Source organism: Anser brachyrhynchus, assembly GCF_964034855.1.
Source record: "Anser brachyrhynchus genome assembly, chromosome: 7".
Taxonomy (NCBI): domain Eukaryota; kingdom Metazoa; phylum Chordata; class Aves; order Anseriformes; family Anatidae; genus Anser; species Anser brachyrhynchus.
In genome coordinates, this window is record NC_137701.1 from 681,358 (window position 1) to 705,897 (window position 24,540).

The 24,540-nt window shown below is 39.6% G+C and overlaps 1 pseudogene across 1 annotated transcript; it reads left to right on the forward strand.

The window, feature by feature from the left end:
• Positions 1-204: 204 nt before the first annotated feature.
• Positions 205-24,508, forward strand: LOC308197735 (nuclear pore complex protein Nup153-like; annotated as a pseudogene). The gene is made up of 12 exons: positions 205-2,522; positions 4,649-4,897; positions 6,101-6,240; positions 6,323-6,448; positions 8,631-8,741; positions 8,879-8,917; positions 9,017-9,070; positions 13,133-13,185; positions 17,940-18,094; positions 19,388-19,428; positions 20,068-20,218; positions 21,733-24,508. The product of its transcript is annotated as a nuclear pore complex protein Nup153-like (transcript).
• The last annotated feature ends 32 nt before the right edge of the window (positions 24,509-24,540 follow it).

The window sequence follows — 24,540 nt, forward strand, 5'->3', positions numbered from 1 at the left end:
TACCCCCTCAACGGCTTAGTTACCCCCTTAGTTACCCCCTCAGCCCCTTCCTAACCCCCTCAGTTACCCCCTCAGCCCCTTCCTAACCCCCTCAGTTACCCCCTCAGCCCCTTACTTACCCCCTTACCCCTCTACCCAGCCCATTACCCCCCTCCTCCCCCTCCCCTTCACCCCCAGCCCGCTGCCCTCAGGACCCCCAGTGCCACCCCCAGGGCTTTCCCCGCTCCCTGCACCCCTCCTCAGCCCATCATCAATTCTCTGAACGTTACCTGCCAGGCTTTGCTTCTCGTTTGTGCTGTAGGGTACAGCAGGTTGACGGTGAAAGCGGTCCGTCAATTCGGGGTGTGAAAATCCCCGTGCTGGAGGGGGGACGCGCCGAGATCCCTCCCAGCAGCTCTTTGCTAAGAAATGTCAGGACGCCCAGAGAGATGCTCTGGAGATGCCCTCTGCACATGTTTGTTCAGCCAAAACCTCTCCGCTATTAAATGAGCAACGTAGCTGAGGGGATTGATTATCATATGCAAAACCAAGGGAGCGCTACGCATGGATAGCTGCTCAATTAGGTTTTTATCACTTGCAGAAATGCCAAGTCCCTTATACCACATATTGACAATCAATCTTGTCCATCTAAAGCTGGCCTGGAAGGGCAATGCAAACATTCCCCACGCTTACAGAGCAACCGTTGAAACCTCTGGCTTGAACAGTGCATTAATGTTGAAAGTGCCATAGCTTGCGTGTGCCGACACTGTGTAGCTAACTGATAAACCTTACACGTGGATTGAAAATAATCAGTGGAGATGGTTTTCTAACTTTTCCATTGTCTGTTATCTCTGCGTGTTTTCCAGTAGGTTTATTTAAAGAGTGTGCCAGAGCAAACACGTGCGTGGGGATATCTGGGGGATTCTGCACAGAGAATGGCTGCTGCACATCCAGCGCAGATCAAATTAACAGTAACTTATCGGGGAAGAATTTTAATGATTTGATAAATAGACAAACTGATAGGTGTTACATGTGTGCATTTATTATAGCAGTTAGCTTTGTAACCAGACGAATCGTGCAAATGTTCATAACGTAAAAGGACGAGCTTTGAGCAGATAGCTTGCTTAGAGCATTTGTCAATTAATTTCAGTTTATCTTCAATATCATGTCCACTCTGCAGAAGGTTCTGTGGCTTAATGTTAATTGTCTCTCAGTGATGCAGTTGGGGAGGCACGAAAGCGACCGATGCGATTTTGTGAGGTTATACCTCTGGTTCTGATCCCTACCCCGCTGTTTTTCTCATCCTTCCCCCTACAACTTTAGTCGATAAGTCGATTCTTAGAAATACTTAAATAGATGTGTTTTGTGTGCTTGTGATCGTAATTACAGCCCACCAAACCCTCTGTCTCTTACCATTAAGCTCTGAAGGTGCCTGGGCACTGTAGACAGTATAGTTAGCAGCTTCAAAGTTCCTGGGAACTAGTCCTGGATCTAATTTACCTTTTTTTTTTCCCCCTGCCTGCAGGAGGGATGATTAGCAGGATGCCTAGCTCATGATTGTCAGCTTTCTGGATATTAATTTTTATTATTAATTTTTATTATTAATTATATTCATTTATATTAATTTATCTTTTATTTAACCGTAGTTCCTGGGGCTTTCGGTCAGGTGGGAATTCTCCGATCGTACCCGATGTATGCCGCAGAGTCAGTCTTCTACAAAATACAGCAACAGCTTTAGAAGGCTCTTGCAAGAGGAGGTGCTGGTGCTATAGCTATAGCTGTGTTTCTTCCAGGACATCTTCTGGGTTAGCCTGACTGTTGAGAGCAGAACTGTTTTTTGTGCGTATAGTCACTGCAATTCAGCATTACTAAAATTGAAAATATTTAGATTCACTGATTTTAATGGGTAGTATGGTCCTGACTGTCGCAGTAGATAATTGCTGAACTTCTGGTTTAGTTGGTTTTCACGGGAGGGTGCGAAGAGGAAGAGTCCTGGAACAAGTCTGTAGGTCAGGAGCTGTTCAGGCGTAGAGTTTCCTGATAGCCTTGCAGATTGACGACCTGCTGGTGAATTTTGGCAGAGGTTTCAAAACTTTGAACCTTGCCAAGGTCACTTGGAAGTGCAGAAAGTGATAGGTAGTTGTAAATCAATCTTAGGTGAATTTTAGGTTTACCAGAAGTGTAGCGATCCTATGCCAGGGATCAACCTCGTCGTCGTCTTCTGAATATTTGCTGTATAATATCTGTCTTCAAGGTCCGTGGAAGGTGGTATCGCAGCATATGCTGTTGACTGCGTTTCTGTAATTAAACAAGTGTTTTTTCTTTCAAGCAGGGAATAATTAGCAGAATGACAGAAACGGTGAAAAATATTGTACCGGCCTGGCTGCAGAAGTATTTCAATAAGCGTGAGGAGGAGTGTGTAGACAGAAATGAATCTGCAAACCAGGAGGAGACTCCGGTAAACTATCACCACGATTATTCAGATGAAGATACCATAATCGATGAGAGATTCACGCCTGAACCAGCAGGAATTAGTAGACGAGGTATGTGAAAAATCATTTGGAATTCTGGCCATCTGTATTTATTCACAGATTTCTAGTTTTGAATCTGAATTTCAAAAGGAAATTGGAATGAGGGTTTTGACAGAATGAAAAAAACCCAAAAAAAGTCAAAACAACTGTTTGTGAAACCGTCTTAGCTTTAAACTGTATACACAGTTACGAAGCATACATCTTATGCTCTTGGAAGGCATCAGTTAACTTTAGGTACTCTATTAGCCAGGTGCTAAATGCTGAAAATAAGTCATTTGCAAGTGTGCTGGGTTGCATTTTCCATCTTTTAAAAGATATGGAATGAAAATCTGTCTAATTGCCTAAGGCAATTAAAAAAATTAATTTGTTTTGCAGTCTTCGAAACAAAAGACTAGATGCTAGAATGGCAGAGGAAAATTCCGTCTCGTGTCCCGACTTTGTTTGTTTTGTTTTGTTTTTTTTTTTTGTTTTGGGCTTTGATCAATTTAGTAAAGTTCCTCGTTAACTTGATGGTGAACTGGGGAACTTGTGCACGGATGTGGTTTATGAGATTATTATCCTTAAAATATTCAATAACTTTAAGGTCTACGCGGGGGGAGGGGGTGTCTTTGAGAAGGTATTTGGACCGTTGGCAACGAGGTTTGCAACTCCTTTACCTCATGAAAGATTAATTTGTCTTATATCCAGTGCCTCTCACTGTTCCTGTAGTCCTGTTGTATAAATTTGCATCTATTCTTATTTGAGTTTCTCTTAAATTAGCTGTTTTGGGGAAGTCAGCTTTTAATAAGTAAAGAAGTTTTGTCTGAGCGTGCGTAGGTAACCATAGATAATGTGGAAAGTCAGTTGCTTCTGTTGTTGGCAGAATCAAAAAATAAGGAGGAAATATCTTTGCCTCCAATCTCATCTAATTGTAAACAAGGAGATTGATGGCTTTCTGTGTAGCTGTAGCTTGGGAATGAGTTTGGAGAAAAGAATAGAGAAGGTCTTCGTGACTGAGGAACACATGTTGGCTTTCCTATGTAACTGCGTGAAAGGAGCTTTCAGTAAGAACAGCTGCACTGCAAGCTTGCTAACTCCAGGAGATCAGGAGCAGGTGGACACCCTGGAACCTTTTGCAGCTTATGTTGCTGTCCGTGGGTGTCGCTTACTATGCTTAAGAATAAGATTTTTTTTTTTAATTATTACTACATTTTGAAACCAATGTGTTTCTTCAGTTCTGAGGTATCAGTGTGCTGGAGCCTATATTGGGTGGCCTTCCGCCTGAATACCTTTCTGTATCTCAAACGGTGCTGTCCTAAAAATCTGCTCATGGTTTGGAGAGCTAATTAGTGGTACTGCAGTGGTTATGAAGATTGAACTAACTAGTTTAAGCTTCAGTTCAAGTATCAAGAGGATAGTGGCTCAAAGTCATTTGAATTGCCCAGATTCCTGGGAGAGACAGTAGGCTTTCATCAGGCAAAATACCCATGAATAGTTCCATTCATTTAGCAAGATAGACTTCAAGGCCACCTATTCCAGGCCACTAGCATTGTTTGCAGACCCTTTGCTTCAAGAGGGAAAAATGCTCGTCTGGTTACTTGGGTCAACATCCTTGTCCCTTGGGTCAAAATCCCAATAGTTAATGGGTAGGAGATGATGTTTTGCCTCTAACGTGAGCTGATATGGAAGAACTTGGGAAAAAAGTACTGCAAACGTTCATTTTCATGTTGTGTATTCAGATTAATGTAACCTTTGTTCCAATATTATGGAAGCTGCAGTGTTATCTGTAATTTACCGTGTAATCTCAAATTTTGTAAAGCTTATTGCAAGCTGTACATGGGAGAAGGAGTATATATGTTTGATTTAGTGAACGGCCAAGTCAGCGTTAGAGCATTTGAGCACGGGGTCAGAATGTGGTGTTGTAAAACCTCATAGTTAACTACTTCTGGATGCAACATTAATACTGTGTATCGCAAGCAGTGTTGTTGTTGTAGCCAGACAGTTAGATGCAACTGTATCTGGGTGAGGAAGAAGTTAAATTTGGCTTCTCTCTTTTTGTGCTTAGAACTTGGCAATAGCATGGCTGTCGATAGGAAACAGGTTTTGGCTTCTGTGAGCTTGTCTATAGCAAAGCTAATTATCTCCCTGTTCTTGTCTAGAACCATCCACAAGTAGATCAGCACTGAACTTCCCAGTTGTGTTAACAAGGCCCTCTCTTCATCGGAGCCGTCTGAATTATACCATGCTGGATTCTCCTGTCCCACCTTGTCAGCCCTCGACATCTTCTGTATTTGGCATTGGCAGTCCTAGGCTGTCCTTGATAAAAGAAATAGAAGATTCTACCTCTCAACAAGACGATGATAACATCTCAACAACCAGTGATTCCTCCTCTAGAGCATCTGATGAAGGTGATTTTTGTGTTCTCTGTTTAATTGACTTTTTTTTTAATGTGAAGTACCTTGCATTCTTTAATATTCCACATCACCTTAGTAAATAAAATAGGTGAATGTCAACTTTGGATGCGAGAATTAAATTGAATTTTTAGTGTTTTAGAAGTATATAATCCTATCACCTTTTTAATAGAAGCGTGCTTTGGAATACGTTTATGATACCCTGATGTTAGAAAGAGTCAATGCTGAAATATACACATTCAGCTAGGTTATATGTAAGTTTTGAACTGGGACGGTAGGAAATCAGGCTGACTTGCCGTAGCTTGACAACTAGGCTGATTGTCTAGAAGGAAGAGTGACTCAGAATATCTAACAGACAGCTGGTTAAATGTGAATAAGTGCAGGTGACAAATAGGAACACGAGATGTTTTCCTGTGTTTCAGCAAGAGAAGATAAAGAAACTACTCTGTCATAAGCTATAGGCTGTTTTTTGACCTTTCTTGGTAGAAGGCTTCAGCTGTCAATACTTTCATGTCTTTTGCCAAATTCATTGAGGAAAGCACACCATTTTAAAATAAAAAATAAGCATCGTGTCGATGTAGGTTGGTACGTAGGTCTTCTCGCTGAAAGGGCGAACAGCAGGTTTGCAGCTTTTTCTAGTCCCCCATATAGACAGGGACTGACGTGTGCTCAGCAGGTTTTCCAGAGAACTTTTGTACAGCTGAGAGTAGAGTTGCTGGGCTTTAGCAATATAACCTGAGTGCACTAGAACTTTCTGGTGTGTCTTCGTAAAACATACATGGGCAGAAGATCGTTAACTCTTAGAGCAGCCTTTGGGGAATCTTCCAGGTTTAAAACCTGTGCGATTATGATCTGTGCTGGCCTCCAGCCTTTTACCAACACAGAAAAAAGCTTTGTCCGTACAAATGCACTGATGTTTATGCGGTCCTCTTTTATCTTAGCCTGAAGGAAAAAAATACCTGCATTGGAAGCACAGTATTAACTTGGTAAGATTGGTGAAAACTACTTGCAGCTCTGTGAACAGTTTTCAAGTTTGTAGGTGATACTTGGTTTTCAGTCTGTACGTGAAGTTGATCTATTTAAAGAAGCTGAAGTCATGCTTATTTTTCTGTATTGAAGAACTTGAATTAGTGTGATCTTTATTGTTAAAGTTCTGTACGTACGAGAGGCATTTACATCTAGCATACGTCATTTTGGCAGATGTTGCAGTTTTAAAAAATACTTCATCGTCACTGCTCTGGCCCACACAAGATGAAAGAACTCATTCCCTCTCGCAGCATTCTGCAGCTAGCTCTAAGAAACCTGCATTCAGTTTATTTGTTTTTGGAGGACTGTGTCCTGTAAGTACTGCACAGTATTTCTTTTAATCAGTTTGAATGTGTACCTGCTTTTCTATCCACTTCTCATACTGTGTTTCCGTAGGTACGTGGAAGCACGTCTGTTTTTAAGCAAAACCAGCTTGGGTTTTCTCCATTTTACCCCGGAAAGACGGCCTATGCTGGTGGTGCAGCTGTAAGATCAAGGCAGCCAAAGACGGAACCTTATCAGGTATGAGAAAAGTAGTGTAGTGGGAAATAGTGATGGAAATAAAAAAAGCAGCACTGCCAAAGGAGCTTTGAGCAGGGAGCTGAATATGTGGTAACAGTTGCTCTTCTGCCCTCTTGGTCTACAAAAATAGACGTCTGAGATTGATTTCTGTTTAAATTCTTTAATGACAGTTTTTACCACAGGTAATACTTGTCAGAAAGAACAAGAATGACAGTTTGGGCTAGTTGTTGGTAGTTGGGGTTTCCTCTGTTGTTAGGTCTTTCAAAAAATTCCATTTAAGTGCCATTGTCTGCCTCTGACTACATTACGTTAAAATAACTTGATGCAAAAAAGCCAATGACAGCATAACTTTGAAAACTTGTGTTTATGGTAGCAAAAGCTACAGTAGATAAACCTGGCTAATATTTATCTGTGGATCTTCTTTTCCAAGCATGCCTACATTCATGCTATGGATATGTTGTATAAACCTGCAGTCTTTGAAAATATCTAAAATCAACTTTGCTGATCCTTTGTTCTTCTGGTACACAGAGGCATGCAGGACTAAATGCAGTCCCAAGATAAGCAGTAACATGCTTTCTGTTTTGAACGATTCATATAGTTCTTGGAGAGAGTTATTTGCCCCCAAGAGTTCTTGGAAATAGCAAATAAAAACTGCTGACAACTCTGATTAGCTAGAGCTGAATCGAAAAGGAAAGTCAAATCAGGTTTGGTAGGAATGTATTTAAATGAAAGTGACTTTTATCGATAAATCAAAAGGAATTTGAAGAAAATGAAAACGCGGGTTTGCTGGCTCTGTTCTGACAGTCCATTTGTGCAACGGAAAAAGGGCAGTACAAGTACCTCACTTACGGGAAACCTTGAAACCTTGTGGTGCAAAGCTGGGAACCCTCTTTGGTCGGCTATTTTTGTTTTTTACAATATTACTGCATTATGGTAAAAAGAGGAACCAAAATACTAGGCTTTTAAAGGAGAGAGTAGCTTGCTTCTTGCTGCTTGCTTTGAATGACAGCAAGGTACTAGAGAGTCCAGCGAAGGGCCACCAAGAAGATCAAGGGACTGGGAGCACCTCTCCTCTGAGGAGAGGCAGGGACTGCTGGGCCTGTTTAGCATGGAGGAGAGGAGGTGCAGGGGGGATCTTATTGGTGTATATAAATACCTGAATGGATGGTGCAAAGAGCATAGAGAGCCATTGTGTTTTCAGCGGTGCCCAGTGCCAGGTCAAGAGGCAACAGGCACAAACTGAAACGTGAGGCTCTGTCTGAGCATCAGGAAATGCTTTTGCACTGTGCGGGTGATGGAGCCCTGGCACGGGTTGCCCAGAGAGGCTGTGGAGTCTCCCTCTTTGGAGGTCTTCAAGAGCTGACTTGACATGTTCCTGGGCAACCTGCTCGGGGTGGCCCTGCTCGAGCGGGGGGGTAGACCAGGCGATCTCTAGAGGTCATTTCCAACCTTAACCATTCTGTGGTTCTGTGAGTCTCACTTGTGTTTTTACATGCTGCGTGGTCTGCTTCCTGTCTTCACATCGTGTGATAAGCACAGTGTGGTTATATGAGGGGTTTAACCTGGGAAGAAAAAAAGTCACACCAAAGGAAGTTTTCGACTGATATTTGAAGTTAGGTGGTGCAAATAAACAGTTTACTTTTTCAGTGTAATGTTTAGATCTGTTACAGTTTAAATCAGATCTTTATCTTTTAAGACAAAGATTTGCAGCCAACTTTAATCTTGGGGGAAGGGAGGAAGCAAGAGAGAAGTAAAACTAGTTCCTGGTTATGATTGTATACACTGATTTTAAGATGGTACACTTAGACCATCGTGAAACTCTGAGGTCTGTGTTGTTACTGAAAATGCTTTCTGTACCACAAGCCTTTTCTTGAGTTCTGTTTCCCTGATTACTGCTTCGGAGGCCTTAGCAGTCCTGGCATCATCCGTCTTGACCTTTTACAAGTACGGAGTTCTTTTATTGCTCGTGCAACAAGCACGTGCAAGATGCACTGAGGCCCAAGGTAAACTTCATTAAACTCCGAATGTATTCTCTTCTTTATGGCTTGAACTCCCAGTGACTGCATTTTTCTCTGTCATCAGAATATATTGATTGTATCATCAGTGTAGCCTTGGGACGTAAAATACATGCCTCTTTAGCTCAGAATTGACCATTGTAACACTTAAAATGCTAATTTTTCAGGCACAAAGGAGAGCGAAAGCTAGACAAGAAACTGTGTGGTCCCGCGCTACGTTAAGTACCTCAGCACGGCGCATCTTGGAGGCAATGGAGAAGCTGTCAAGCCCTTTGTTGGTAAATAGCACTTCTTTTAATCTGTTTTTGCTTCATGTGTTTATAAAACTTAGTAAATGTGCCATCAAAGGATAAAGATAAAACTATTCTTCCTTACGTTGTGGCCGGTTTAATTTATTGCGCTGTTTTTTCAACAGGATGCTAAAAGAATGGCATCTGTTTTGCTGCTGTGTTGTGTAAGTTGACCATGAACCCCCACATTTTTGTTGCAGGGAACCCTCTCTCTCAGGAGAAAAAAATTGCCCTCTAATAGTTATGCTTTGTTTTTTCCTCAGCCTCCGGACATAGATAAACCGGATATTACTGACTTCCAGTCCAAACGAAGAAAGGTAAGAACCAATAATGTCTTTAGCTGAGGTAGATAACTTTTTCAATGCTTTATCACTATTAGAAAAATTTTCTCAAACCTCAGTGACAACATAGACATCAAATCAAGTTAATATTGGCATGTATCCACAGTAGATGATGGGCTGTGAAGATTACTCAGGTTAAGAATTATGTTATCTTTGTAAGTTGAGAGCACCAACTCTAGAACACACCAAGTCGTTTTATCTTGTCCCCCAACTTGGGGTGAAGCTGCATATTAAAATTCCTGTTGAGGCAAGTTTGCTCTTGAAGAAATGATCACAAATAGAAAAATACTGACTGAGTGGTCATATAGACTTTGTACAGACTTCCGTGTTCATTCGGGCACAGAAAACTAGTTTTTGTGCTTTTTATCACCATTCAAAGTAAAGAGGAGGAAAATTGTTAATTTCCGACGCTATAAATCTTACGCTCCTAAATTCCTATTTGGAGGTAGCACAGAACTGGTGAGAATGCTGTGGTAAAGCATGATTTCCTTTCATTTTCTTTAAAAAATGAAAACTAGTCATCTTTTTTTGATGACTTTAGTTAGGGGTATCATTAAATTGCAAAACTGTACCAGGCACAATAGCTCTTGGTGTATTAAATGCCTAACTGGGGGAATTAATATTTTTCATTTTTACCTTTAAAACCAGCGATGAACCATCGTTGGAGTCTGATAAATTTTCCATAAAATTAAATGGGCATCTCTTTCTGCGAAAACATCTGTGTTTCCAGTATCAGTCTGAGTGTACAAATGACCACTTGTTAAGTGTATGGGCTTCTTAGGCTGGAAATCAAAGTGGACAGTAATACTGGTTGCTTATTGCTTTTAACTCTTTCAATCTCTGTATTGTTTAGCCAGCACAATCTCCATTTGGTAAAGTTCTAAAATGAATGTAGCAGCAACTGCTTAGTTTTTAGGGGGGTAGAGGTTTTTTTTTTTCTTTTTCTTTTCCGACGCTATAAATCTTACGCTCCTAAATTCCTATTTGGAGGTAGCACAGAACTGGTGATAATGGTGTGGTAAAGCATGATTTCCTTTCATTTTCTTTAAAAAATGAAAACTAGTCATCTTTTTTTGACGACTTTAGTTAGGGGTATCCTTGGGCTTATTAAATTGCAAAACCCTTAAATGACCACTTGAAGATCAGGTGACTGAAGGAAATAACAAGATGTGCAAACTTTTCATCTTCTGTTCTAATGAGAAAAGGGACAGTGTCTCAAGAAGTTTCTGTGCTAATTCCTTGATTGGATGGATGTATAATTAAGTTTACAATCACTTCAGAGTTTACAAACATCTCAGATTTCCTGGACCATCTTTTCACCATCTGCCAAATTACAAGGGCATGGAGAAGTGAAGTATATCATAAATATTATCCAAATAACTAAAACCAAATCTGGTGTGAATTCTCAGTTATATTATAGCAATACACCTGTGATAAGGCATTAAGAAAGATCTGCCAGATTTGCAACAGAGAGCCTGAAATTGTCAGCCACTAAATGAATGTTGCACGCAGCTGTCAGTGGGTGAAAGGAGATAGATTGTCTATTCATAATACTAGAATTCATAATGGTGGCGGGAGAAGGGTAGCCCGTGATGAGAAGCAATTATTTGCTGAGGAGACGATCGTGTGTTTTCCTGCTAAAGTGAACATGCGGTTGACGGAACACTTGTGCACTCGGGCTAAACTTCTGCAGTGGGTAGCAGTGATGTGGTATTTTTCTTATTTCAAGGAACTGTACCAGGCAGAATAGCTCTTGGTGTATTGAATGCCTAACTGGGGGAATTAATATTTTTCTTTTTTACCTTTAAAACCAGCAATGAACCATCGTTCACTCGAAGTAGATTTGTGAACTTACATAAAACATGTCTTATTCAAGGTTTCAAACTGAATGTAATATTTTTTAGAAAGATGTATTTTTATATACTTTAGAGAGAGTGTGAATTCTATTACTAAGAGCTGGGAGATACTGTGAAATTAAAGCTGCAGCGTAAACAAAAATTTCCTGTTGGTATTGATTTGAACAATAGCATGCTTCCTAAGACTGTATTTTCTGATCCTTAAGACCGCAGGCGGAGCCATCGGTAAATCTTGTAGCCTTTAGGGTTTGTTTTCTGTCTGACAGTTCAGTTAAGTCAGTTTTGCAGAACACGCAGTGGTCTGTGTTAAAAATTAACTCTGGTCTGTGAAAATGCTTTGAAAAGGGAAGTCAAACCCACTACTTGAAGTGCATCTAATGTACATGTAAAGCATTGGATCATATTTTAATGAATGAGATTATTGTAAGACTGACAAGTTGGTTTTTTTGAGTGTGTTCTATTGTTTGTGTAACTTTGAAGAGGGAAAATGTAGGGAATGTGAAGCCCAGAAGCCTGTATAATTAGTTGCTTAACACTTCAAATGTTAAATTAATGAATTAAGCTACTAAAAAAAAAAAATCACAGTGTGGGCAGAGGAAAAGATAGGAGCATATTCTAGGAACATGGGTTATTTTAATTATGGTAGCATGAATTATTTTGTCTATGAAGCTAACTGCCAAATTTTGAAATGGAATTCAGTCAGACTTTGGCTACTTATATATAGCTTTATGGATTTCGTTACTGGTTTTCTGGTGATTTCCCTCTACAAGTTGAACGGTCTTCAGAATTTTCAAATTGTATTCATTGAGTGCCAAGACCGATGGGGGGAGGTTTATAGTTCTGTAATTTGTTTTCATCAATAAATATTGGAATTAATTTGGGTGGACGTAAGGATAAATTGATTGCTGTTTCCCTTTCAAAGCTGGAATCCCAGAATGCATTCCAGCCTCCACCTGTTAAGAGACTTGTGACACCAACGGTAAACCGTCAACCGATGCGTTATACGCGGTATTCTGAACCATCACCGACTTCAACTACTCAGTCCAGCAAAATTTGCCAGAGAGGAGACACAAAGTACCAAGTGAGTACATTTTTGAGTCTTTATGTGCCTGTTTTTTTTTTCCAGTCTTGGAATGTTTCTCAAACCAATTGTTATCCTATCTTTGCAAAAAGTACTGATAGTATGTTTGAGGCGAGCTTTAAGGCAGTGGGAACCATTGTGAAATAGATTGAGCTTTTATGGATTTAATTCTGTTTTTGGAACACTCAGTGTCTTGTGGTTGTTTTCACGATGTCATGATGTGCTATTGAGTCATCCTGTTCTCAGTGAAAGAATATTAAAAGACAGAAATGTTTTCCTTTTATATTCTCATGTACACAAAGCTGTCACTGATGAAACATGCTCGTGTTCTGTGTAAACTATTCCAGGTGAGCTATGTGCTCCAAGTGAGAGTTCTGACAATGTGCTGAGTTATCGGTTTTGATTGCTTTGGAGTAGATGGAGTCTGATAAATTTTCCATAAAATTAAATGGGCATCTCTTTCTGCGAAAACATCTGTGTTTCCAGTATCAGTCTGAGTGTACAAATGACCACGTGTTAAGTGTATGGGCTTCTTAGGCTGGAAATCAAAGTGGACAGTAATACTGGTTGCTTATTGCTTTTAACTCTTTCAATCTCTGTATTGTTTAGCCAGCACAATCTCCATTTGGTAAAGTTCTAAAATGAATGTAGCAGCAACTGCTTAGTTTTTAGGGGGGTAGAGTTTTTTTTTTTTCCTTGTTTGTTCATAAATGACAGAAAACAGAAAAGTATGTCCCTTTTACGGGGTTGGTAAACACAAGTTTTGATGAAAACTCTCCCACCCACACACAATTTTTGTCATTTTGTTTAAAATAATTACTTTCTTTGTTAGAGGATTTGACAAATTTGATTTAGTGTTCTATCAGTTTGTCCTCAATGCTGAGTGAACCAGTGTGCTTACTTTAGCCCCAAAATTTAACTGAACTGTACCCACAATGCTGAATTAGGGAACAACGTTAAGTAGGTGAGGTGTATTCAGTGCTATAAAATTAAAAATAAATAAATAAAATAAAAACCACAAAAAACCACATGAAGTGGTTGTTGGTACTTTGTGTATTCTGTACATATTCAGCTAAGTCTTGAACTAAACTTAACTTGCAGGGGATGAGAGAGAAGACTTTGCCTGCAGAACAGCGAGCAGAACCATCTGAAAGGTATGACATCTATTAATTTAAAACTTACTTGAAGGAAGAAAGACATCTCCTTTTTCAGTATGGTCTGCACCTGAAAGGTGGTGACAGTTCTCAGTAAAAGGAATGGGAAATCCAATGAAAATTTTGTATTTTGAGGCAGCTGCAAAGTCTGGATTGTGTTTGAAGATCAATATAACTTTGAGAAAATTGTTGTTTTTATGAAAGGAAGGAAGATGAGCAAGAATAAAAGTACTGATACACCACTTTTTATCCCAAGTTTATCTTCTGAGTAGGATACGAAGATGGGAAACGAGGCACGTTTTCTGTATCCACAGAAAGGATCTTTGCTATTGGAGGCCTAATTTTTTCCTTCTACAGGAAATATGGCTCATTTTGTAGTTTAACTAAATCTGTAGCGTTACAAATTTTGCTTTGACAGATATTTCATGGTTTATAACTCAGTTTACTTATAACAAAATAATTTGTCCCTCCTAATGTTCCCTAGGGGAAAAGCTATTAGTTTTAGCTATTTAATTGCTTGCAGTTTGAAAGCTCTGTCCTAATGGGATGATTCTTTCTGAAGCATTCTTTAGAAGGTGAAGTAGGGGAAGTGAGTTACAGTTCAGGAGGATGTTTATTGATGTGTTTTTTTCTTTATTTTTTAAGCAAAAACATGGAGGAAGATTTATGATTTATTATTCTTTTTTTTAATACTCCTTTCATGATGAAGTTAATTGTCTGCTTTGAGTTCACATGAAGACCATGTGTTCTTTAGGATCATTTGAGGCCAAATGCTAACTCATCTCTAAAATAAAAAAAATCCAGCAGAATTAATTGAATTTCTTCTTGAGGAGACTGCTTTGTGTTATACTGCTTTCTTGGTTTAGGTCAAATGAGTTATCCTCCAGATAATATTGATGGCTTTTCCTTCTGGGCAAATGGTGTTTTGGGTAATAATGCTTGAGTTAAGGGACTTTGCACTCGGTTTTTAGGGGGGCCGCTCTTTTCAAAGAACAGTAGCAGGGAATTTTGTTGACTCTATGCTCATCTGCCAAGCAATTCTTAGGTGACCATGGGCATTCTTTGGCTTGCAGAAAGAACTCAACACTTTGTTTTGGCATCTAAAAGTTGGACTTCACAACAACCACCTTTTTAGGGGTGGAAGCGACTGGCTTTAAGGTTCTGGTACAGGTGCAATCAGGTGCTGGGTTGTAATTATGTTTTTTTCAAACTGTTCTAAATTGTCTTTGCTAGAACTCCTTTCTACTTCTCCATTTAGGAAGGAGATACAGCAAACTCATACTGCTTTTGATTTCGTTCACAAAGTTTATTGCAGTGCCCTACCTTTTGTTTGTAGAGTAGGTAGTGGTGGTAGTGTTTTTTGTGATGCTGGTCTCTGTTGGGTGCCATGTTCTGGAGCAGGAGCACCACACTGATCTGCTGGCAAGAGTCCCTTTGGACAGTTGAGTTGGAATACTCAGTAAATCTCTGGCCCACCAATGCTATATATCTATGCGTGTGTGTGTATATATATATATATTTTATATCCTGAGTCCAATTGTAGATTAGACTTGCTTGAAGGCTGACAACTGTCTTTGCCCCCTTGAAGCTCACAGGTGTTAACAGAAAGAGGAATATGGGCTATTATGGGCAAGCGATAGTTGTCTGAATGAAGATCTATTTTGATGTAAGACTTTTTTTCAGAATTCTAATGGATTGACAGTTTGGATTAGAGAAAAGTCTGAGCATCTGCCTTAGGGATCTGTCTTCCTCTATGCAGTTACAGTGCTAAGCAGGCTGTTGTCAAGTATTTGACAAGTTTAGACCAGTTCTCCTCCTCAGTATTGTGGGAGTTTGACCTGGTGTCTTCCAGTGCGATCTAATGCACTTCTGTACTGACTGACTGATTGGCTGCAAGATAAGCTTTGATGTCACGGTTTTTCCAGGCATACTTCATTTTCTTGCCATAGTACTTTTGTTAGAGTTATTCCCTATTCCACTTCTGGTTTGGGTTATTTTTTCCCCATTTGCTCTTGGATTAGGATATCTTTCTGGTTTTGAGCTAGGCTTTTTTAAGTACCAGAAAAACGCCTTTGTATGCCTTACAAAAGGGATCTGTATTCATGTCTGAAAAGACTTCTGGAATGTTGGCATACCCAAACACCTCTGCTGTTCCTGCTGATGGCCACATGAAAGCCAGAGCTGCTTCTGAAGCTTAGGCCATATTACCTTGCCACACAAGTCTAAGGCATCCCTATTCTATCAGAGCTGTTGGCAGTGTTTCCCATGTGTATGTGTGCATATGTGCACTCTTTCTGTATTTTTGTGAGCTGTTCTTTTATATCCCTGCAAAAGATACACGTGCATCGCAGAATCAGAGAACCAGTCCTATTTAAAGGAAGCACTGGAAAATAACAATCTAAATCAGCTCTTCTATTTCAGGTCTTCTGGCTTAGTCATTGTTCCCATGTGAACGGTGCACTTATGTATGTCCTTTTCATTGCTGCTGTTAATAAAGTTTTTCCTATTTAGAACATCAAGTATTTACCAGCGTTTAGCAACTTGTGAGACAGCTTTAGTTTTTTTCTGATCAGCAGGTTTCAATTCTAGGACTAATAACAGCTCTAATATCTTGAAAAAAAAATTTGGCTGGTAATTTTTTTTTCTCTTGTTTCCCCCAACTTCTGTACTGTCGTGTGCTAGCAATGTGACCAGCTACAAATTCAGTACTGCTGCGTCCAGTGGTCTGTCTTCAGGAGTGAGTAGCGGAGGCGGCAAAATGAGAAGGGAAAGAGGAATACACTATTTATCAAGAGCTGTACAAGAACAGGTAAGTGACTCTTAAATTAATTGCTGTCACTGAGCTTACTGAAGTAACTAGCTAAGTGTGTCAGTTTTATTGCATCATAGTAAATTATAACAATACCGCTTTATTTTTGCATTGTTTTTGTTTTCTTGTGGGTTTCAGAGCAGGCTCCAATTGATTTCCTGTGTTTGAATACCTGAACTTTGCTTATGTAATTTTGAAATTTTTAATTCTCTTACCTTGGAGATTTTTCAAACTATAACATTTCTCGTTAGCAATTGAATGAATGAGTCCTAAGAGGAGAAGTAATGTTTTGGTGAAGGTTTGTATAGTTTTTCTACAGGAATGATACTTGAAACGAGTGCCAAGTATAAAAAGAAAAAAAAAAGCTTAATTTTTGGTTTCATATTTAAGTCATACAGAAAGATACAGGCCAAGAGTGTGAAAAAGAGTAGTAGAAGAGAGCATTCTGCATGTCTGCTAACGATGACTCAGTTTTTGATACTCACCAAACTCATTGTGAGAGAGTTTTTTTCTCATTTTAATAGGAAAAATCTATTCCATAAAACTATGACCATGAATATTCAGATTATTTTTTCTTTTATTGGATGTTATATAAGCTGCCTGTAAGTTAATTTAAGTATTTACGTTAACATTAAGTATTTAATTAATATTAAGTTAATATTAAGTATTTAAGTTAATTTAAGTTACAAATCATTAAATGGGACTTCTGGATGATGCAATATAAAGAAATCGTAAACACTGTTGTTTATTCCTGTAACGCAAATAAAATAATGGTCCAAATATCAAAAGTTCCATAAACTTTTCAAATCAAAACTGTGAAACAGATGTAAGCTACAGGATGCACTGAATATCAGTAGTACCAACTTACATCCCTGCCTAGTCATTTCTAAGTAGATCATGATAGTACTGTACAAATTTTGGTCAGATTTTCTATGCCATTTAAAACATAACTCATCCAATCTTAGTAATCAAATAAAGTAAGTGGCAGGGATGAAAATTGAAGTTGTTAAGAGGCTGTTTTCTGATTTTTATATTTGCATCCTGATACATTGTATAGACTGTATTTACCAGAACACAATCTTCAGTGCTGCTAGTCTGACTTTCTTTGGTGCTTTTTGTGTTTAGTTTGGTTGTTGAACCTACCTGCTTCTTTAAACATTACCTTTTTCCACGTTCACTGCTGTAATGACTTTAGAAACTTTGGCAGCTATCCTGCCTAATTTTGCAAGAGGAACACTTTCTCACTTGTCTTGAGAGTGTACTCTTAATTGAAGCCATGCGAGGGTAGTTAGAAAGGATGATGCTTCTCTAGAGCTTTGATGACTAAAGTACAGAGAAGAAAGAAAAAAAATGTGATCTGTGCATCTCTGTTCCGCACAGGTTTTGAGTTAACTTTCAGTGTTCTTGCTGTACAGTTGTTGAATAGAGTATAATGTGGAAGCAGGCCTGCCATAAATTAAAATGACGTGGTAGACAGAGGTGGGGAGATCGGGATTTCTTCTGGAAACTTGCTTTCTCTTAATTTGTATGGATTTTTGTTCTATTTAATTTTGTTAATAAATTGGGTGGGATGGGGTGAGAAAGTAGTATGTCTTGTATAAGAAAAATTAAAATTTGCAACTTTAGGAAGTGGAGGAACCAGTGCTACCGAAAATACCCCTACCCATCAGTGCTGCATCGCTGCCTCAGTTCAATTCTAGTTTCATTGGTAGTAGCGCTGTCTCAGCGTCACCGAGCGCTGTTTCAACAGCAGCAATGAGCACGGCAACTCCAGCAGCTGCGACGGGCATGGCAAATCCATCAGAGGTGGAGGGCATGACAGATCCATCAGAGGTGGAGGGCATGACAGATCCATCGGAGGTGGAGGACTTGACAGATCTATCAGAGGAGGAGGTGGAGGACATGATTTATACAACGGCGACGTCGGGCATAACGTGTTCAACAGTGCCCTCAGGCTTGACATATCCAATAATGGCGGCGGGCATGCCATATCTACTGATGACAAAGGACATATCAAGGTCAACAGCGGCAACGACAAGCGTGGCAAATTCAACGGAGGCGGCAGGCATGGCAGATGCAGCAGCGACGGCGGCGGGCAAGGTAAATCTTTATGCTATAAATAATGTTTACAATGAGTATACTGCTTTATTGCGAGTTGACTTTTTCTGTGGTGCTCATGAAACTAACAAATATTAGTTTCTACGCAGCTGAATGAATTGGGGTTGTATGCCAGTTTGGGGAAAAAGGCATAAATGTTTTGATTCTGCTTCTCTCAGTCTTAGAGCCTGCCAACTCCCATTTAACGTGATTGTATAACTGCTTCAAATGCTGTGGAAGTCTGCGGGGGAAGGGGGGTGTGGACTTTATGCCAAGTTATTTATAGTGGTTTGGGCAGGGGTAGAGTTAATTTTCTTCGTAGTAGATGATGCTGTGTTGCAGATTTGTGAGCAAAACAGTGTTGGTAAGGCACTGGTGTTTTAGCTGTTGCTGAGCAGTGCTTACACAGTGACAAGTCCTTTTCTGTTTCTCACGCTGCCCTGCCAGCGAGGAGGTCGGGGATGCACAAGAGGCTGGGAGGGCACTCAGCCGGGACAGCGGAGCCCAGAGGACTGAAGGGATATTCCACACCATTTAGCATCGTGCTCAGCAATAAATGCTGGGGGAAAGAAGGGGAAGGAGTGGGGAGTATGTACAGGGTTATGGCATTTGTCTTTCCAGGTAGCCATTACATGCGATGAGTCATTAATGCTACCTCAAATTTAACAACTTTACTTCTTTATTTCCAGTTCTTTTCCCTGTTCCACTTGGAGGGAGTGAGCGAGTGGCTGTGTGGTGCTTAGTTGCCTGCAATGGTTAAACCACAACTTTATTTAAGTTATTAAATTAGAGGTAACGTGGTCATATGAGCCTCACATAGAATGAGCCTAGGGTGCAATAATTGGCATATTATTGCAATAAAATAAACATTAATCTGTTCCAGAGTACTTGAAATATTTTTTGTACGGTTTGAAGTAGACAGCTGCTTTAACATGTTGAGGTGTTTGCTGAAGTTCTTGGAGTATCATTGGGCTGAGTTTGCCGTTCTTCAGCTTCCTGGCTTGCTTTTCCGTGCATTTAGACCTAAGTAGCATCTCCAGCTTTTCCTCTCAGTTTCTGGAATTTGGTTTTGAAGATATTGTCCTATACCCACTTGGAAACTTCCCTGTGTTTTATTATTACTTTTATCTGCAAAATAACTCAAACATCAGGTTTTTCGACGTCACTGCGGGACTTCTGTTGGGTAGTGAATTCAGGTAGTTGTTGCTCTTAAATATAAACCTTTAATTCTTTTGAAAATACAGATACAACCAACAAGTACTGTTAGCAGTCCTGAGTTTGCGTTTTCATCTCCAGTTGTGAAATCTACTGAGGCAGAAGTGCTACCTACGTCTTCTGTAAGTAAAATAATAAAGGAGCTTGACTTTTTTTCTTAGGCATTTAGTAGGCTGTTGCAGAACACTAAAGCAGAATCTGCCTTGATGGAGAAAAGTATGTAGGCTTCTGGCTTATAATTTGTCATTCAGCATGCGTGCTACAAATGTGAAGAGCAGCTTTCAGATTTGGTTTTGTGTGTGCATTCGATTGGAGTTCCTGTGGCTTGAGAATCTGAAAAACCTCTCTTGTTCATAGCAGATTGGGTTTACATTTAGTGTTCCCGTTGTAAAATCGGCAGAACTTTCTGGACCCAGTGGTACTCCAGTGACGCCCTTTCTTACCCTAGGTAACTGAAACTTTAGCACTTCAGATCTGAAGTGCTGATTTTCCTTTTTTTCTTTATTAAATCTTCAATCTGTCCTGTCTGCGCATGCTAGCAATTCCAGGCAGTGTTGGACTTCTGCAGTATTTTTCCAGTGACAGATCTGCTTTTATAATTTTTGTTTTGTTTTGTTGCTTTTTGTTTTGCTTGTAATCATAAAGCATTGCAAAGTAAGTAGAATTTGTGAAGATTCTTATGTGAGAAGCATGAAAGCTGGAAATTCTTGTTTCTAACAAAAGTGAGTATAATCTGCTCTAACTAGGTCACATTGTGAAAGCTGTTTTTGTTTTCTTTTGTTTCAAAAGACACCACCACCTCAACCAACATCAACACACAGAAAGAGGAGGTCAAAGATTTTGCTGGTGGTCCCTTCACCACTGCCCACGTATTAAAGGAAGGAAGCGTCTTAGACGTTCTAAAAAATCCTGGTGAGATAATGAACTCCTTTTAAAAAGATGCTGCAAAAAATACGCTAGCATTTTTTATTAAAAAAAAACCAACACACGACTTATGGTTAATAGAGTATCTGCTATAAATATGAATGTAGGAGAGCATTACATTAAGCGCTGCGTTTGTTAGGGTGCATCTGCCCCCTTCTATTCTAAGTGGTGTTTGTTGCTGGAAGTAAAACTGCAAGATGAAAAGCAGATGGGTTGCATCTCCTTTACGTGTTAGGATGTAATTGTAAATGAGGTACTAAGAGAATTAGCCAGATAATCGGTGTTTCATTTTAAGTAAATACAATTTGTGGAATTGAAAAGGAAATGTTTGTAAAACTCAACACTCCTGTCCCACCTTCAGCCCAGGTGAAGAAAGAATAGGAAAGAGCTTCAGTTCCAAATACATGGCGAAAGCTGCGAATCTTTGGGCCTTAGCTTACAATGGCTCCTGTGGATTAAAATTTAAACTGCAAACAGAAGTGGAGTGTTTTACGTTAAAAACCCTTTTCTGAATTTTGTTTTTAAGCAATTGCAATTGTTTTCAACAGTTTCATAAAGTGTGTCTGTGGAAAAGATATCTTTTAAGAAAAAGGGCTTTATTGAATTTGATCTTTTCCCAAAAGTCTTCTTCTAACTTACATACTTGTTAAGAAGGCAGCACATTTCTCTGTTGGAAAGAGCTAAGTGAGAGAAAATACATTGTGCATTTTGTTTAAGGAAAGACCTCTGAGTGAAGTGACATTCACTTTCTTTATCGGTTTAAAAGAAGCAGAATCTAAATCCACATTGTTCGAAGACTTCATTTTTGATTAAAAAAAACCAACAAACAAACCACAAAACAACTATGTTCAAGGTAGATTTACAAGCAACTTGAGCTGCTGTTTAAGATGCATTTCCTTTAGTCTTTCTGTATTAGTAGCTTGTCTTTCCTGTTAAAATTGCCACCTTTTAAATAAGGAGTTGTCCTAATTATAGAAAATTAGACAGTTGTTCAATTGTCTTGAGTTTTTATTATTTAATTAATATTCAGCATCTGTGGGAAAATACCGTATGGATTGCTGCTCCGAGTACAAACTTCTGTACAGTTACTGGAGTAGATTTGAGTCATCTGCTACGGAAGGAGGAGCTTTAGAAATCTGATTCGATTGGGCATCGCGTCTTAATCAAATTGTATTATTTCCATTCCACGTTGGACTGTCAGATTTCAGTCAGCTACTGTCTGTTTGTACTTGTATCGACCAGTGAAAATGTTGATTTAAAGCTTGCTTGGAAACAAAGAGTTAAATGAAGCTTTAACGAAATGTTCTGTTGTGACCCAGTGCAGCAGATGAAATTTCATCCGTTTAGATAAGATTTCTGGGGACTTCCTGTTGCGCTCGGTCTGAATGTCTAGTTGTAACCATTGGCACCTGAGTTGAAATTTTTGCCCTCTAGTAAAGTCACTTAGTTACATGTAGTGAGGTGCTGCGCTAACAGGAAGACTTTTTTTTCTTGCTTCCTAGACTTTGGATTGTTGAAAACACGCTCTTCTACGTCTGCACAACCTACAACAAGCACAGTGGTTTATACTAGGCCTGCAATAACAACTTTTTCTGCAGGTAAAGAGACTTCTAAACAAGCATCGTACTGGCAATCTGATACATGTGACCCTTTTCTGCAAAACAAAGACATAAAGGACAAATGTGTAACTTGTCAAGCTACTAAAGCGTCAACAGTTGAGAGTATGAAACAGACAGTAAGTTCAAGTCAATGCGACACCTCAAAGCCAGCAGCGCCCCCAGCAGGGATGCTGGGCTTTGGAGACAAATTCAAAACAGTACCTGGAACGTGGGATTGTGATACATGTCTTGTCCAAAACAAACCGGAAGCTACAAAATGTATAGCATGTGAGACACCAAAACCTGGAACGGGAGTAATGCCTGCTCTGACATGACCAGTGGTCACAGACAGCTCGGTGACAGTGACATCCTCCTCGAGCAGCACTGACACAACAGCCACTCTGGGCTTTGGAGACAAATTTAAGAAGGCGAAAGGCTCTTGGGACTGTGGAATATGCCTTGTACCAAATAAGACGGAAGATAACAAATGTGTAGCCTGTCAGTCTGAGAAACCAGGTATGGTCCTTTTTTTCCTGTTGTTTCCATCCTAGCCTCTGTGAATCTTGTACAGAATAAAAGTACGTTGCATATATGGAATATTTTAAGCAACACGATTCCCAGGTACGGTTGATGGGTTAGCGGCTGTCTGCAGGATTGGTTTACAGGCACTTCAGAGGTCTCAGCCCAGGTTCCAGCCTGTCGCATAAATTGAACTGATTGTGAAATGTATTAGTACGGAGCTGGATCAATGCAGATACCCCCGGCTTTGCAGCTGGTGAGGGAAGGTGGCTGAAGTGAGTGACTTAATTTAAAAACAACATAGTGATTTTTCACTGGCGAAAATGAGAACTCCATAGAAAGAGTTAAAAATGACTGCGTTTTTCTCTTTCAAAAAATAAGTAAAAAAAATTACAGAATGTGTCCAAAATGCCTCTACTCACCGTTTGTATGTAATTGAGGGGAGATGTGAAGCCAGATTTCAAGACAGTGTAGTCTTAACTAGTCTTAAGCTAAAGCAGAGAGATGCCTATGAAGGTCAGTGGTAGGCTTCAAGAAAGCGAGTGACCCGCTGGGTAACTTCTTCAGGGCAGTACTGGGTTGTTTCCCATTGTGTGTGACCGTAATTGATTTTGAGCGTGGTTGTATTGTTTTTAAAATACGATTCTAATTCTAACTTTGACTCTAAATGTCATTTAACATGCCATTACATCGAAAAACACCTGTGCAAATATATCGTGGAAGAAACAAATTAAGATGGACTAGACCGGGCTTTTGTAATCATCCTGTGCGGTAAGACTGAAATTTCATGAGGTAAGATAATGGATTTCAGACAGAGTTGATTCTCTTGGACTTCCAACCTCTGAGCGGTCAGTCGGCATCTTTGTCTGAGGCTCTTGCCATTGCAAGGAGGAATTTTGGAAATGAGGGGTTTACTGTGACCATGGTGCAGTGAATTGCACGGTTACGTTGCACTTGTCAGGAGGAAGAGCGATGCAAGTAATACTAGGATAAAAGTTTTCTGCGTGTGCTGTGGAAGGGAAGAGCCATTCTTGTCTTTCCGGTTTTGAATTTGAAGCGTTATCTTCTGCTTCTCTCTTAAAAGGCACCTTTTTTTTAAAAGGCACCTGTCAGGCCTCTTTATGGAGGTTACACTGTGGTCAACAGCAGCAGAAGCTTGTGTGCTGAACAGAGTTGTGTGTTGTTTGGAAGCTTTGAGTTCCACTCTGGTTTTTTTGTTTGTTTCTTTGTTTCTTTGTGGGTTTTTGGTGGCTTTTATTTTTTTCAGGGGCGGGGGGGGGGGAGTTGCGGAGTAGTTTTGAACATTTCTGTGGGATTTGACAAATCAAATTTAAAAGTTAATGTTCATTTTATAGTTCATGTTCAAACAGGATGGTTAACTGTCTTGTTTGTCTCACAGAGGGTCCAACACCTGTGACCAGTAGCAGTGCATCTGCATTTTCTGCTCCTTCTGGAGAATTTCTGGATTTAGACAAATTCAAGAAGCCTGAAGGAAGCTGGGATTGGGAGACCTGCTTGGTTCAAAACAAAGCAGAGGCCACGAAGTGTGTAGCCTGTGAAAGTGCAAAGCCAAGCACCAAAGCAGAGCTCAAAGGTAATCCTTAATGATTAAAACGAGGATGCATATTCTGTGATTTATTTTTTGGTTTGCTCTGATTTTTTTTATTTTCTTACCTGTTAAGCACAATTATTTTTTCCTTTGAGGTGTGGCAAAATTATTCGTTTTTCCTGTAGGAATATTGCCTAGATAACATCTGTTTCCACACTTTTCCCCAAGAATAAGTTTATCCTTTTTAGAGAAAAGCTTTCATTAATGACGTGCTTGTTCTTTACATGCCCTACACGTTGTTCATTTGGAGTTCAGACTAAAAACATGATCTTTCAAAGAAGTTCGTATACTTTTTAAAGCCAGGTGGTGGGCAGAAAACACAATTGTGAAAAGTTTTATGTAGAGAGGAAGCATGGGGTTTTCTTGTTTGTTTTACTGTTTGGTGGGTTGTTTTTTAAACAGTTTTGACTGGAAAGATCAGGACTAGAATGTAGTTCAAACCTTCATGTACTTCAGGTAAACAGAATATCTTTTGTCTTCACTTGTGCGCTTATGTCCATCAAGTAAGACCTCTGAAACCATACTAGAAAAAATCTGCGGGATTTGATATGTTCATGTACTAGAGCTTTAGAAAAAGTTTAATT